Raw genomic sequence first — 13,360 nt, 5'->3', positions numbered from 1 at the left:
TGTGGGGCTGACACAGGACTGAGGGAGAGCGTACGACAGTGGGATTAGTGTGGGGACTGACACAGGGCTGTGGGAGAGAGGCGGACAGTGGGATTAGTGTGGGGACTGACACAGGGCTGTGAGGAGAGAGTGGGACAGTGGGATTAGTGTGAGACTGATACAGGGCTGTGGGGAGAGAGTTGGACAGTGGGATTAGTGTGGCGACTGACAGAGGGCTGTGGGGAGAGAGTGGGACAGTGGGATTCGTGTGTGGACTGACACAGGACTGTGGGATAGAGTGTGACAGTGGGATTAGTGTGGGGACTAACACAGGGCTGTGGGAGAGAATGGGACAGTGGGATTAGTGAGGGGACTGACACAGGGCTGTGGGGAGAGAGTGGGGCAGTGGGATTAGTGTGGGGATAGAAACAGGACTGTGGGGAGAGAGTGGGGCAGTGGGATTAGTGTGGGGACTGACACAGGGCTCTGGGGAGAGAGTAAGGCAGTGGGATTAGTGTGGGGAAAGACACAGGGCTGTGGTGAGAGAGTGGGACAGTGGGATTAGTGTGGGGACAGTTAGAGGACTGTGGGGAGAGAGTGGGACAGTGGGATTAGTGTGGAGACTGACACAGGGCTGCGGGGAGACAGTGGGACAGTGGGATTAGTGTGGGGACTGACACAGGGCTGTGGGGAGAGATTGGGGCAGTGGGATTAGTGTGCACCCTGACATAGGACTGTGGCGGAGAGTGGGACAGTGGGATTAGTTTCAGACTGACACAGGGCTGTAGGTGAGCATGGGACAGTGGGATTAGTCTGGGGACTGACACAAGGCTGTGGGGAGAGAGTGGGACAGTGGGATTAGTGTGGGGACTGACACAGGGCTGCGGGGAGACAGTGGGACAGTGGAATTAGTGTGCGGACTGACACAGGGCTGTGGGGAGAGATTGGGGCAGTGGGATTAGTGTGGGGACTGACACAGGGCTGCGGGGAGACAGTGGGACAGTGGGATTAGTGTGCGGACTGACACAGGGCTGTGGGGAGAGATTGGGGCAGTGGGATTAGTGTGCGGACTGACACAGGGCTGTGGGGAGAGATTGGGACAGTGGGATTAGTTTCAGACTGACACAGGGCTGTAGGTGAGCATGGGACAGTGGGATTAGTCTGGGGACTGACACAGGGCTGTGGGGAGAGAGTGGGATAGTGGAATTAGTATGAGACTGACACAGGTCTGTGGGGAGAGAGTGGGACATTGGGATTAGTGTGGGGACTGACACAGGGCTGCAGAGAGACAGGGAGACAGTGGGATTAGTTTGGGGATTGACACAGGGCTGTGGGGAGACAGTGGGACAGTGGGATTAGTGTGGACCCTGACACAGACCTGTGAGAGAGAGTGGGACAGTGGAATTAGTGTTGGGACTGACACAGGGCTGTGGGGAGACGCTGGGACAGTGGGATTAGTTTGGGGATTGACACAGTACCGTGGGGAGAGAGTGGGAGAGTGGGATTAGTGTGGGGACTGACACGGGGCTGTGGGGAGAGAGTGGGACAGTGGAATTAGTGTGGGGTCTGACAGAGGACCATGGGAGAGAGTGGGACAGTGGGAATAATGTGGTGACTGGCACAGGACTGTGGTAGAGCGTGGGACAGTGGGATTAGTGTGGGGATTGACACAGGCTGTTGGGAGAGGGTGGGACAGTGGAATTAGTGTGGACCCTGACACAGGACTCTGGGAGAGAGTGGGACAGTAGGATTACTGTGGACCCTGACACAGGACTGTGGGAGAGAGTGGGACAGTGGGTTAGTGTGGGGATTGACACAGGCTGTTGGGAGAGGGTGGGACAGTGGAATTAGTGTGGACCCTGACACAGGACTCTGGGAGAGAGTGGGACAGTGGGTTAGTGTGGGGACTGACACAGGGCTGTGGGGAGAGAGTGGGGCAGTGGGATTAGTGTGGGGACTGACACAGGGCTGTGGGGAGAGAGTGGGACAGTGGGATTAGTGTGAGACTGAGTCAGGGCTGTGGGGAGAGAGTGGGACAGTGGAATTAGTTTCAGACTGACACAGGGCTGTAGGTGAGCATGGGACAGTGGGATTAGTGTGGGAACTGACACAGGACTGTGGGGAGAGAGTGGGACAGTGGGATTCGTGTGAGACTGACACAGGGCTGTGGGAAGAGAGTGGGACAGTGGGATTAGTCTGGGGACTGACACAGGGCTGTGGGGAGAGAGTGAGATAGTGGAATTTATGTGAGACTGACAGGTCTGTGGGGAGAGAGTGGGACATTGGGATTAGTGTGGGGACTGACACAGGGCTGCGGAGAGACAGGGAGACAGTGGGATTAGTTTGGGGACTGACACAGGGCTGTTGGGAGAGAGTGGGACAGTGGGATAAGTGTGGACCCTGACACAGGACTGTGGGAGAGAGTGGGGCAGTGGGATTAGTGTGGGGACTGACACAGGGCTGTGGGGAGAGAGTGGGACAGTGGGACAGTGGGATTAGTGTGAGACTGACAAAGGGCTGTGGGGAGAGAGTGGGGCAGTGGGATTAGTGTGGGGACTGACATAGGGCTGTGGGGAGACAGTGCGGCAGTGGGATTACTGTGGGGATTGACACAGGGCTGTGGGGAAAGAGTGGGACAGTGGGATTCGTGTGAGACTGACACAGGGCTGTGGGAAGAGAGTGGGACAGTGGGATTAGTCTGGGGACTGACACAGGGCTGTGGGGAGAGAGTGAGATAGTGGAATTTATGTGAGACTGACAGGTCTGTGGAGAGAGTGGGACATTGGGATTAGTGTGGGGACTGACACAGGGCTGCGGAGAGACAGGGAGACAGTGGGATTAGTTTGGGGACGGACACAGGGCTGTGGGGAGAGAGTGGGACAGTGGGATTAGTGTGGGGACTGACACAGGGCTGTTGGGAGAGAGTGGGACAGTGGGATAAGTGTGGACCCTGACGCAGGACTCTGGGAGAGAGTGGGACAGTGGGATTAGTGTGGACCCTGACACAGGACTGTGGGAGAGAGTGGGACAGTGGGATTAATGTGGGGACTGACACAGGACTGTGGGTGAGCGTGGGACAGTGGGATAAGTGTGGGGACTGACACAGGGCTGGGGGGAGAGAGTGGGACAGTGGGATTAGTGTGAACCCTGACACAGGACTCTGGGAGAGAGTGGGACAGTGGGATTAGTGTACACCCTGACACAGGACTGTGGGAGAGAGTGGGACAGTGGGTTAGTGTGGGGACTGACACAGGGCTGTGGGAGAGAATGGGACAATGGGATTAGTGAGGGGACCGACGCAGGGCTGTGGGGAGAGAGTGGGGCAGTGGGATTAGTGTGGGGACTGACACAGGACTGTCGGAGAGCGTGGGACAGTGGGATTAGTGTGGGGACTGACACAGGGCTGTGGGGAGAGAGTGGGACAGTGGGATTAGTGTGGGGACTGACACAGGGTTGTGGGGAGAGGGTGGGACAGTGGAATTAGTGTGAGACTAACACAGGTCTGTGGGGAGAGAGTGGGACAGTGGGATTAGTGTGGGAACTGACACAGGGCTGCGGAGAGACAGGGAGACAGTAGGATTAGTTTGGGAACAGACACAGGGCTGCGGGGAGAGAGTAGGACAGTGGGATTAGTTTGGGAGTGTCACAAGGCTGTGGGAGAGGGTGGGACACTGGGATTAGTGTGGGGACTGACACAGGACTGTGGGGAGAGAGTGGGACAGTGGGATTAGTGTGAGACTGATACAGGGCTGTGGGGAGAGAGTGGGACAGTGGGATTAATGTGGGGATTGACACAGGACTGAGGGAGAGCGTACGACAGTGGGATTAGTGTGGGGATTTACACAGGGCTGTGGGAGAGAGGTGGACAGTGGGATTAGTTTGGGGACTGACACAGGACTGTGGGGAGAGAGTGGGACAGTGGGATTAGTGTGAGACTGACACAGGGCTGTGGGGAGAGAGTGGGACAGTGGGATTAGCTTGGGGACTGACACAGGGCTGTGGGGAGAGAGTGGGACAGTGGGATTAATTTAGGAGTGTCACAGGGCTGTGGGAGAGGGTGGGACAGTGGGATTAGTGTCGGGACCGACACAGGACTGTGGGGAGAGAGTGGGACGGTGGGATTAGTGTGGGGACTGACACAAGACTGTGGGGAGAGAGTGGGACAGTGGGATTAGTGTGAGACTGACATAGGGCTGTGGGGAGAGAGTGGGGCAGTGGGATTAATGTGGGGACTGACACAGGGCTGTGGGGAGAGAGTGGGGCAGTGGGATTAGTGTGGGGACTGACACGGGGCTGTGGGGAGAGAGTGGGACAGTGGGATTAGTTTCAGACTGACACAGGGCTGCAGGGAGACAGTGGGACAGTGGGATTAGTGTGAGACTGACACAGGGTTGTGAGGAGAGAGTGGGACAATGGGATTAGTGTGGGGTCTGACAGAGGACCATGGGAGAGAGTGGGACAGTGGGATTAATGTGGGGACTGACACAGGACTGTGGGAGAGCGTGGGACAGTGGGATTAGTGTGGACCCTGACACAGGACTCTGGGAGAGAGTGGGACAGTGGGATTAGTGTGGACCCTGACACAGGACTGTGGGAGAGAGTGGGACAGTGGGATTAGTGTGGACCCTGACACAGGACTGTGGGAGAGAGTGGGACCGTGGGTTAGTGTGGGGGCTGACACAGGGCTGTGGGAGAGAATGGGACAGTGGGATTAGTGAGGGGACCGACGCAGGGCTGTGGGGAGAGAGTGGGGCAGTGGGATTAGTGTGGACCCTGACACAGGACTCTGGGAGAGAGTGGGACAGTGGGATTACTGTGGACCCTGACACAGGACTGTGGGAGAGAGTGAGACAGTGGGATTAATGTGGGGACTGACACAGGACTGTGGGTGAGCGTGGGACAGTGGGATAAGTGTGGGGACTGACACAGGGCTGGGGGGAGAGAGTGGGACAGTGGGATTAGTGTGAACCCTGACACAGGACTCTGGGAGAGAGTGGGACAGTGGGTTAGTGTGGGGACTGACACAGGGCTGTGGGAGAGAATGGGACAATGGGATTAGTGAGGGGACCGACGCAGGGCTGTGGGGAGAGAGTGGGGCAGTGGGATTAGTGTGGGGACTGACACAGGGCTGTGGGGAGAGAGTGGGACAGTGGGATTAGTGTGGGGACTGACACAGGGTTGTGGGGAGAGGGTGGGACAGTGGGATTAGTGTGGACCCTGACAAAGGACTGTGGGAGCCAGTGGGACAGTGGGATTAGTGTGGGGACTGACACAGGGCTGTGGGGAGAGAGTGGGGCAGTGGGATTAGTGTGGGGACTGACACAGGGCTGCGGAGAGACAGGGAGACAGTGGGATTAGTTTGGGAACAGACACGGCTGTGGGGAGAGAGTAGGACAGTGGGATTAGTTTGGGAGTGTCACAAGGCTGTGGGAGAGGGTGGGACACTGGGATTAGTGTGGGGACTGACACAGGACTGTGGGAGAGAGTGGGACAGTGGGATTAGTGTGGGGACTGACACAGGGTTGTGGGAGAGAATGGGACAGTGGCATTAGTGAGGGGACTGACACAGGGCTGTGGGGAGAGAGTGGGGCAGTGGGATTAGTGTGGGGATAGAAACAGGACTGTGGGGAGAGAGTGGGGCAGTGGGATTAGTGTGGGGACTGACACAGGGCTGTAGGCGAGCATGGGACAGTGGGATTAGTGTGGGAACTGACACAGGACTGTGGGGAGAGAGTGGGACAGTGGGATTCATGTGAGACTGACACAGGGCTGTGGGGAGAGAGTGGGACAGTGGGATTAGTGTGAGACTGACACAGGGCTGTGAGAAGAGAGTGGGATAGTGGGATTAGTGTGGGGACTGACACAGGGCTGTGGGGAGAGATTGGGGCAGTGGGATTAGTGTGCACCCTGACATAGGACTGTGGCGGAGAGTGGGACAGTGGAATTAGTTTCAGACTGACACAGGGCTGTAGGCGAGCATGGGACAGTGGGATTAGTCTGGGGACTGACACAGGGCTGTGGGGAGAGAGTGGGATAGTGGAATTAGTGTGAGACTAACACAGGTCTGTGGGGAGAGAGTGGGACAGTGGGATTAGTGTGAGACTGACACAGGGTTGTGGGGAGAGAGTGGGACAGCGGGATTAGTGTGGGGTCTGACAGAGGACCGTGGGAGAGGGTGGGACAGTGGGATTAGTGTGGGGACTGACACAGGGCTGTGGGGAGAGAGTGGGGCAGTGGAATTAGTGTGGACCCTGACACAGGACTGTGGGAGAGAGTGGGACAGTGGGATTAGTTTCAGACTGACACAGGGCTCTGGGAGAGAGTGGGACAGTGGGATTAGTGTGGGGACTGACACAGGGCTGTGGGGAGACAGTGGGACAGTGGGATTAGTGTGGGGACTGACACGGCTGTGAGAGAGAGGTGGACAGTGGGATTAGTGTGAGACTGATACAGGGCTGTGGGGAGAGAGTGGGACAGTGGGATTAATGTGGGGATTGACACAGGACTGAGGGAGAGCGTACGACAGTGGGATTAGTGTGGGGATTTACACAGGGCTGTGGGAGAGAGGTGGACAGTGGGATTAGTTTGGGACTGACAGGACTGTGGGAGAGAGTGGACTGTTGATTATTGAGACTGACACAGGGCTGTGGGGAGAGTGGACAGTGGGGATTAGCTTGGGGACTGACACAGGCTGTGGGGAGAGAGTGGGACAGTGGGATTAATTTAGGAGTGTCACAGGGCTGTGGGAGGGTGGGACAGTGGATTAGTGTCGGGACCGCACAGGACTGTGGGGAGAGAGTGGGACGGTGGGATTAGTGTGGGGACTGACACAAGACTGTGGGAGAGAGTGGGACAGTGGGATTAGTGTGAGACTGACATAGGGCTGTGGGGAGAGAGTGGGCAGTGGGATTAGTGTGGGGACTGACACGGGCTGTGGGAGAGAGTGAGATAGTGGAATTTATGTGAGACTGACAGGTCTGTGGAGAGAGTGGACATTGGGATGAGTGTGGGGACTGACACAGGGCTGCGAGAGACGGAGACAGTGGGATTAGTTTGGGGACGGACACAGGGCTGTGGGAGAGAGTGGGACAGTGGATTAGTGTGGGGACGAACAGGGCTGTTGGAGAGAGTGGACAGTGGGATTAGTGTGAGACTGATACAGGGCTGTGGGAGAGAGTGGACAGTGGGATTAATGTGGGGATTGACACAGGACTGAGGAAGAGCGTACGACAGTGGGATTAGTGTGGGGATTTACACAGGGCTGTGGGAGAGAGGTGGACAGTGGGATTAGTTTGGGGACTGACACAGGACTGTGGGAGAGAGTGGGACTGTGGGATTAGTGTGAGACTGACACAGGGCTGTGGGAAGAGAGTGGGACAGTGGGATTAATTTAGGAGTGTCACAGGGCTGTGGAGAGGGTGGGACAGTGGGATTAGTGTCGGACCGACACAGGGACTGTGGGGAGAGAGTGGGACGGTGGGATTAGTGTGGGACTGACACAAGACTGTGGGGAGAGAGTGGGACAGTGGGATTAGTGTGAGACTGACATAGGGCTGTGGGGAGAGAGTGGGGCAGTGGGATTAATGTGGGGACTGACACAGGGCTGTGGGGAGAGAGTGGGCAGTGGGATTAGTGTGGGGACTGACACGGGGCTGGTGGGAGAGAGTGAGATAGTGGAATTTATGTGAGACTGACAGGTCTGTGGAGAGAGTGGACATTGGGATTAGTGTGGGGGACTGACACAGGGCTGCGGAGAGACAGGGAGACAGTGGGATTAGTTTGGGGACGGACACAGGGCTGTGGGGAGAGAGTGGGACAGTGGGATTAGTGTGGGGACTGACACAGGGCTGTTGGGAGAGAGTGGGACAGTGGGATAAGTGTGGACCCTGACGCAGACTCTGGGAGAGAGTGGGACAGTGGGATTAGTGTGGACCCTGACACAGGACTGTGGGAGAGAGTGGGACAGTGGGATTAATGTGGGGACTGACACAGGACTGTGGGTGAGCGTGGGACAGTGGATAAGTGTGGGGACTGACACAGGGCTGGGGGGAGAGAGTGGACAGTGGGATTAGTGTGAACCCTGACACAGACTCTGGGAGAGAGTGGGACAGTGGGATTAGTGTACACCCTGACACAGGACTGTGGGAGAGAGTGGGACAGTGGGTTAGTGTGGGGACTGACACAGGGCTGTGGGAGAGATGGGACAATGGGATTAGTGAGGGGACCGACGCAGGGCTGTGGGGAAGAGAGTGGGGCAGTGGGATTAGTGTGGGGACTGACACAGGACTGTCGGAGAGCGTGGGACAGTGGGATTAGTGTGGGGACTGACACAGGGCTGTGGGGAGAGAGTGGGACAGTGGGATTAGTGGTGGGGACTGACACAGGGTTGTGGGGAGAGGGGTGGACAGTGGAATTAGTGTGAGGACTAACACAGGTCTGTGGGGAGAGAGTGGGACAGTGGGATTAGTGTGGGAACTGACACAGGGCTGCGGAGAGACAGGGAGACAGTGGGATTAGTTTGGAACAGACACAGGGCCGCGGGGAGAAAGTAGGACAGTGGGATTAGTTTGGGAGTGTCACAAGGCTGTGGGAGAGGGTGGGACACTGGGATTAGTGTGGGGACTGACACAGGAATGTGGGGAGAGAGTGGGACAGTGGGATTAGTGTGAGACTGATACAGGGCTGTGGGAGAGAGTGGGACAGTGGGATTAATGTGGGGATTGACACAGGACTGAGGGAGAGCGTACGACAGTGGGATTAGTGTGGGGATTTACACAGGGCTGTGGGAGAGAGGTGGACAGTGGGATTAGTTTGGGGACTGACACAGGACTGTGGGGAGAGAGTGGGACAGTGGGATTAGTGTGAGACTGACACAGGGCTGTGGGGAGAGAGTGGGACAGTGGATTAGCTTGGGACTGACACAGGGCTGTGGGGAGAGAGTGGGACAGTGGGATTAATTTAGGAGTGTCACAGGGCTGTGGGAGAGGGTGGGACAGTGGGATTAGTGTCGGGACCGACACAGGACTGTGGGGAGAGAGTGGGACGGTGGGATTAGTGTGGGGACTGACACAAGACTGTGGGGAGAGAGTGGGACAGTGGGATTAGTGTGAGACTGACATAGGGCTGTGGGAGAGAGTGGGGCAGTGGGATTAATGTGGGGGACTGACACAGGACTGTGGGGAGAGAGTGGGGCAGTGGGATTAGTGTGGGGACTGACACGGGGCTGTGGGGAGAGAGTGGGACAGTGGGATTAGTTCAGACTGACACAGGGCTGCAGGGAGACAGTGGGACAGTGGGATTAGTGTGAGACTGACACAGGGTTGTGAGGAGAGAGTGGACAATGGGATTAGTGTGGGTCTGACAGAGGGACCATGGGAGAGAGTGGGACAGTGGGATTAATGTGGGGACTGACACAGGACTGTGGGAGAGCGTGGGACAGTGGGATTAGTGTGGACCCCTGACACAGGACTCTGGGAGAGAGTGGGACAGTGGGATTAGTGTGGACCCTGACACAGGACTGTGGGAGAGAGTGGGACAGTGGGATTAGTGTGGACCCTGACACAGGACTGTGGGAGAGAGTGGGACCGTGGGTTAGTGTGGGGCCTGACACAGGGCTGTGGGAGAGAATGGGACAGTGGGATTAGTGAGGGGACCGACGCAGGGCTGTGGGGAGAGAGTGGGGCAGTGGGATTAGTGTGGACCCTGACACAGGACTCTGGGAGAGAGTGGGACAGTGGGATTACTGTGGACCCTGACACAGGACTGTGGGAGAGAGTGAGACAGTGGGATTAATGTGGGGACTGACACAGGACTGTGGGTGAGCGTGGGACAGTGGGATAAGTGTGGGGACTGACACAGGGCTGGGGGGAGAGAGTGGGGCAGTGGGATTAGTGTGGGGACTGACACAGGACTGTCGGAGAGCGTGGGACAGTGGGATTAGTGTGGGGACTGACACAGGGCTGTGGGGAGAGAGTGGGACAGTGGGATTAGTGTGGGGACTGACACAGGGTTGTGGGGAGAGGGTGGGACAGTGGGATTAGTGTGGACCCTGACAAAGGACTGTGGGAGCCAGTGGGACAGTGGGATTAGTGTGGGGACTGACACAGGGCTGTAGGCGAGCATGGGACAGTGGGATTAGTGTGGGAACTGACACAGGACTGTGGGGAGAGAGTGGGACAGTGGGATTAGTGTGAGACTGACACAGGGCTGTGAGAAGAGAGTGGGATAGTGGGATTAGTGTGGGGACTGACACAGGGCTGTGGGGAGAGATTGGGGCAGTGGGATTAGTGTGCACCCTGACATAGGACTGTGGCGGAGAGTGGGACAGTGGAATTAGTTTCAGACTGACACAGGGCTGTAGGCGAGCATGGGACAGTGGGATTAGTCTGGGGACTGACACAGGGCTGTGGGGAGAGAGTGGGATAGTGGAATTAGTGTGAGACTAACACAGGTCTGTGGGGAGAGAGTGGGACAGTGGGATTAGTGTGAGACTGACACAGGGTTGTGGGGAGAGAGTGGGACAGCGGGATTAGTGTGGGGTCTGACAGAGGACCGTGGGAGAGGGTGGGACAGTGGGATTAGTTTCAGACTGACACAGGGCTCTGGGAGAGAGTGGGACAGTGGGATTAGTGTGGGGACTGACACAGGGCTGTGGGGAGACAGTGGGACAGTGGGATTAGTGTGGGGACTGACACGGCTGTGAGAGAGAGGTGGACAGTGGGATTAGTGTGGGGACTGACACAGGGCTGTGGGGAGAGAGTGGGACAGTGGGATTAGTGTGAGACTGATACAGGGCTGTGGGGAGAGAGTGGGACAGTGGGATTAATGTGGGGATTGACACAGGACTGAGGGAGAGAGGTGGACAGTGGGATTAGTTTGGGGACTGACACAGGACTGTGGGGAGAGAGTGGGACAGTGGGATTAGTGTGAGACTGACACAGGGCTGTGGGGAGAGAGTGCGACAGTGGGATTAGTTTGGGGACTGACACAGGGCTGTGGGGAGAGAGTGGGACAGTGGGATTAATTTAGGAGTGTCACAGGGCTGTGGGAGAGGGTGGGACAGTGGGATTAGTGTCGGGACTGACACAGGACTGTGGGGAGAGAGTGGGACGGTGGGATTAGTGTGGGGACTGACACAGGACTGTGGGAGAGAGTGGGACAGTGGGATTAGTGTGGGGACTGACACAGGGTTGTGGGAGAGAATGGGACAGTGGCATTAGTGAGGGGACTGACACAGGGCTGTGGGGAGAGAGTGGGGCAGTGGGATTAGTGTGGGGATAGAAACAGGACTGTGGGGAGAGAGTGGGGCAGTGGGATTAGTGTGGGGACTGACACAGGGCTGTAGGCGAGCATGGGACAGTGGGATTAGTGTGGGAACTGACACAGGACTGTGGGGAGAGAGTGGGACAGTGGGATTCGTGTGAGACTGACACAGGGCTGTGGGGAGAGAGTGGGACAGTGGGATTAGTGTGAGACTGACACAGGGCTGTGAGAAGAGAGTGGGATAGTGGGATTAGTGTGGGGACTGACACAGGGCTGTGGGGAGAGATTGGGGCAGTGGGATTAGTGTGCACCCTGACATAGGACTGTGGCGGAGAGTGGGACAGTGGAATTAGTTTCAGACTGACACAGGGCTGTAGGCGAGCATGGGACAGTGGGATTAGTCTGGGGACTGACACAGGGCTGTGGGGAGAGAGTGGGATAGTGGAATTAGTGTGAGACTAACACAGGTCTGTGGGGAGAGAGTGGGACAGTGGGATTAGTGTGAGACTGACACAGGGTTGTGGGAAGAGAGTGGGACAGCGGGATTAGTGTGGGGTCTGACAGAGGACCGTGGGAGAGGGTGGGACAGTGGGATTAGTGTGGGGACTGACACAGGGCTGTGGGGAGAGAGTGGGAAAGTGAGATTAGTGTGAGACTGACACAGGGCTGTGGGGAGAGAGTGGGGCAGTGGGATTAGTGTGGACCCTGACACAGGACTGTGGGAGAGAGTGGGACAGTGGGATTAGTTTCAGACTGACACAGGGCTCTGGGAGAGAGTGGGACAGTGGGATTAGTGTGGGGACTGACACAGGGCTGTGGGGAGACAGTGGGACAGTGGGATTAGTGTGGGGACTGACACGGCTGTGAGAGAGAGGTGGACAGTGGGATTAGTGTGGGGACTGACACAGGGCTGTGGGGAGAGAGTGGGACAGTGGGATTAGTGTGGGGACTGACACAGGGCTGTGGGAAGAGAGTGGGACAGTGGGATTAGTGTGAGACTGATACAGGGCTGTGGGGAGAGAGTGGGACAGTGGGATTAATGTGGGGATTGACACAGGACTGAGGGAGAGCGTACGACAGTGGGATTAGTGTGGGGATTGACACAGGGCTGTGGGAGAGAGGTGGACAGTGGGATTAGTTTGGGGACTGACACAGGACTGTGGGGAGAGAGTGGGACAGTGGGATTAATGTGGGGATTGACACAGGACTGAGGGAGAGCGTACGACAGTGGGATTAGTGTGGGGATTGACACAGGGCTGTGGGGAGAGAGTGCGACAGTGGGATTAGTTTGGGGACTGACACAGGGCTGTGGGGAGAGAGTGGGACAGTGGGATTAATTTAGGAGTGTCACAGGGCTGTGGGAGAGGGTGGGACAGTGGGATTAGTGTCGGGACTGACACAGGACTGTGGGGAGAGAGTGGGACGGTGGGATTAGTGTGGGGACTGACACAAGACTGTGGGGAGAGAGTGGGACAGTGGGATTAGTGTGAGACTGACATAGGGCTGTGGGGAGAGAGTGGGGCAGTGGGATTAGTGTGGGGACTGACACGGGGCTGTGGGGAGAGAGTGGGACAGTGGGATTAGTTTCAGACTGACACAGGGCTGCAGGGAGACAGTGGGACAGTGGGATTAGTGTGAGAGTGAGACAGGGTTGTGAGGAGAGAGTGGGACAATGGGATTAGTGTGGGGTCTGACAGAGGAGCATGGGAGAGAGTGGGACAGTGGGATTAATGTGGGTACTGACACAGGACTGTGGGAGAGCGTGGGACAGTGGGATTAGTGTGGACCCTGACACAGGACTCTGGGAGAGAGTGGTACAGTGGGATTAGTGTGGACCCTGACACAGGACTGTGGGAGAGAGTGGGACAGTGGGATTAGTGTCGACCCTGACACAGGACTGTGGGAGAGAGTGGGACCGTGGGTTAGTGTGGGGCCTGACACAGGGCTGTGGGAGAGAATGGGACAGTGGGATTAGTGAGGGGACCGACGCAGGGCTGTGGGTAGAGAGTGGGGCAGTGGGATTAGTGTGGACCCTGACACAGGACTCTGGGAGAGAGTGGGACAGTGGAATTACTGTGGACCCTGACACAGGGCTGTGGGAGAGAATGGGACAGTGGGA

At 57.1% G+C, this 13,360-nt stretch overlaps 1 protein-coding gene across 2 annotated transcripts in view; it reads right to left on the bottom strand.

The window, feature by feature from the left end:
- The window catches only part of LOC140193275 (WD repeat-containing protein 26-like), a 214,778-nt gene that overhangs the window by 83,476 nt on the left and 117,942 nt on the right, over window positions 1–13,360 (bottom strand). The gene's annotated exons all lie outside the window — the stretch shown is intronic.

This window comes from Mobula birostris, unplaced genomic scaffold (assembly GCF_030028105.1).
Source record: "Mobula birostris isolate sMobBir1 unplaced genomic scaffold, sMobBir1.hap1 scaffold_490, whole genome shotgun sequence".
Taxonomy (NCBI): Eukaryota; Metazoa; Chordata; class Chondrichthyes; order Myliobatiformes; family Myliobatidae; genus Mobula; species Mobula birostris.
The sequence above is the reverse complement of the archived record's forward strand: the minus strand, read 5'-3'. Positions and strand labels throughout refer to the sequence as shown.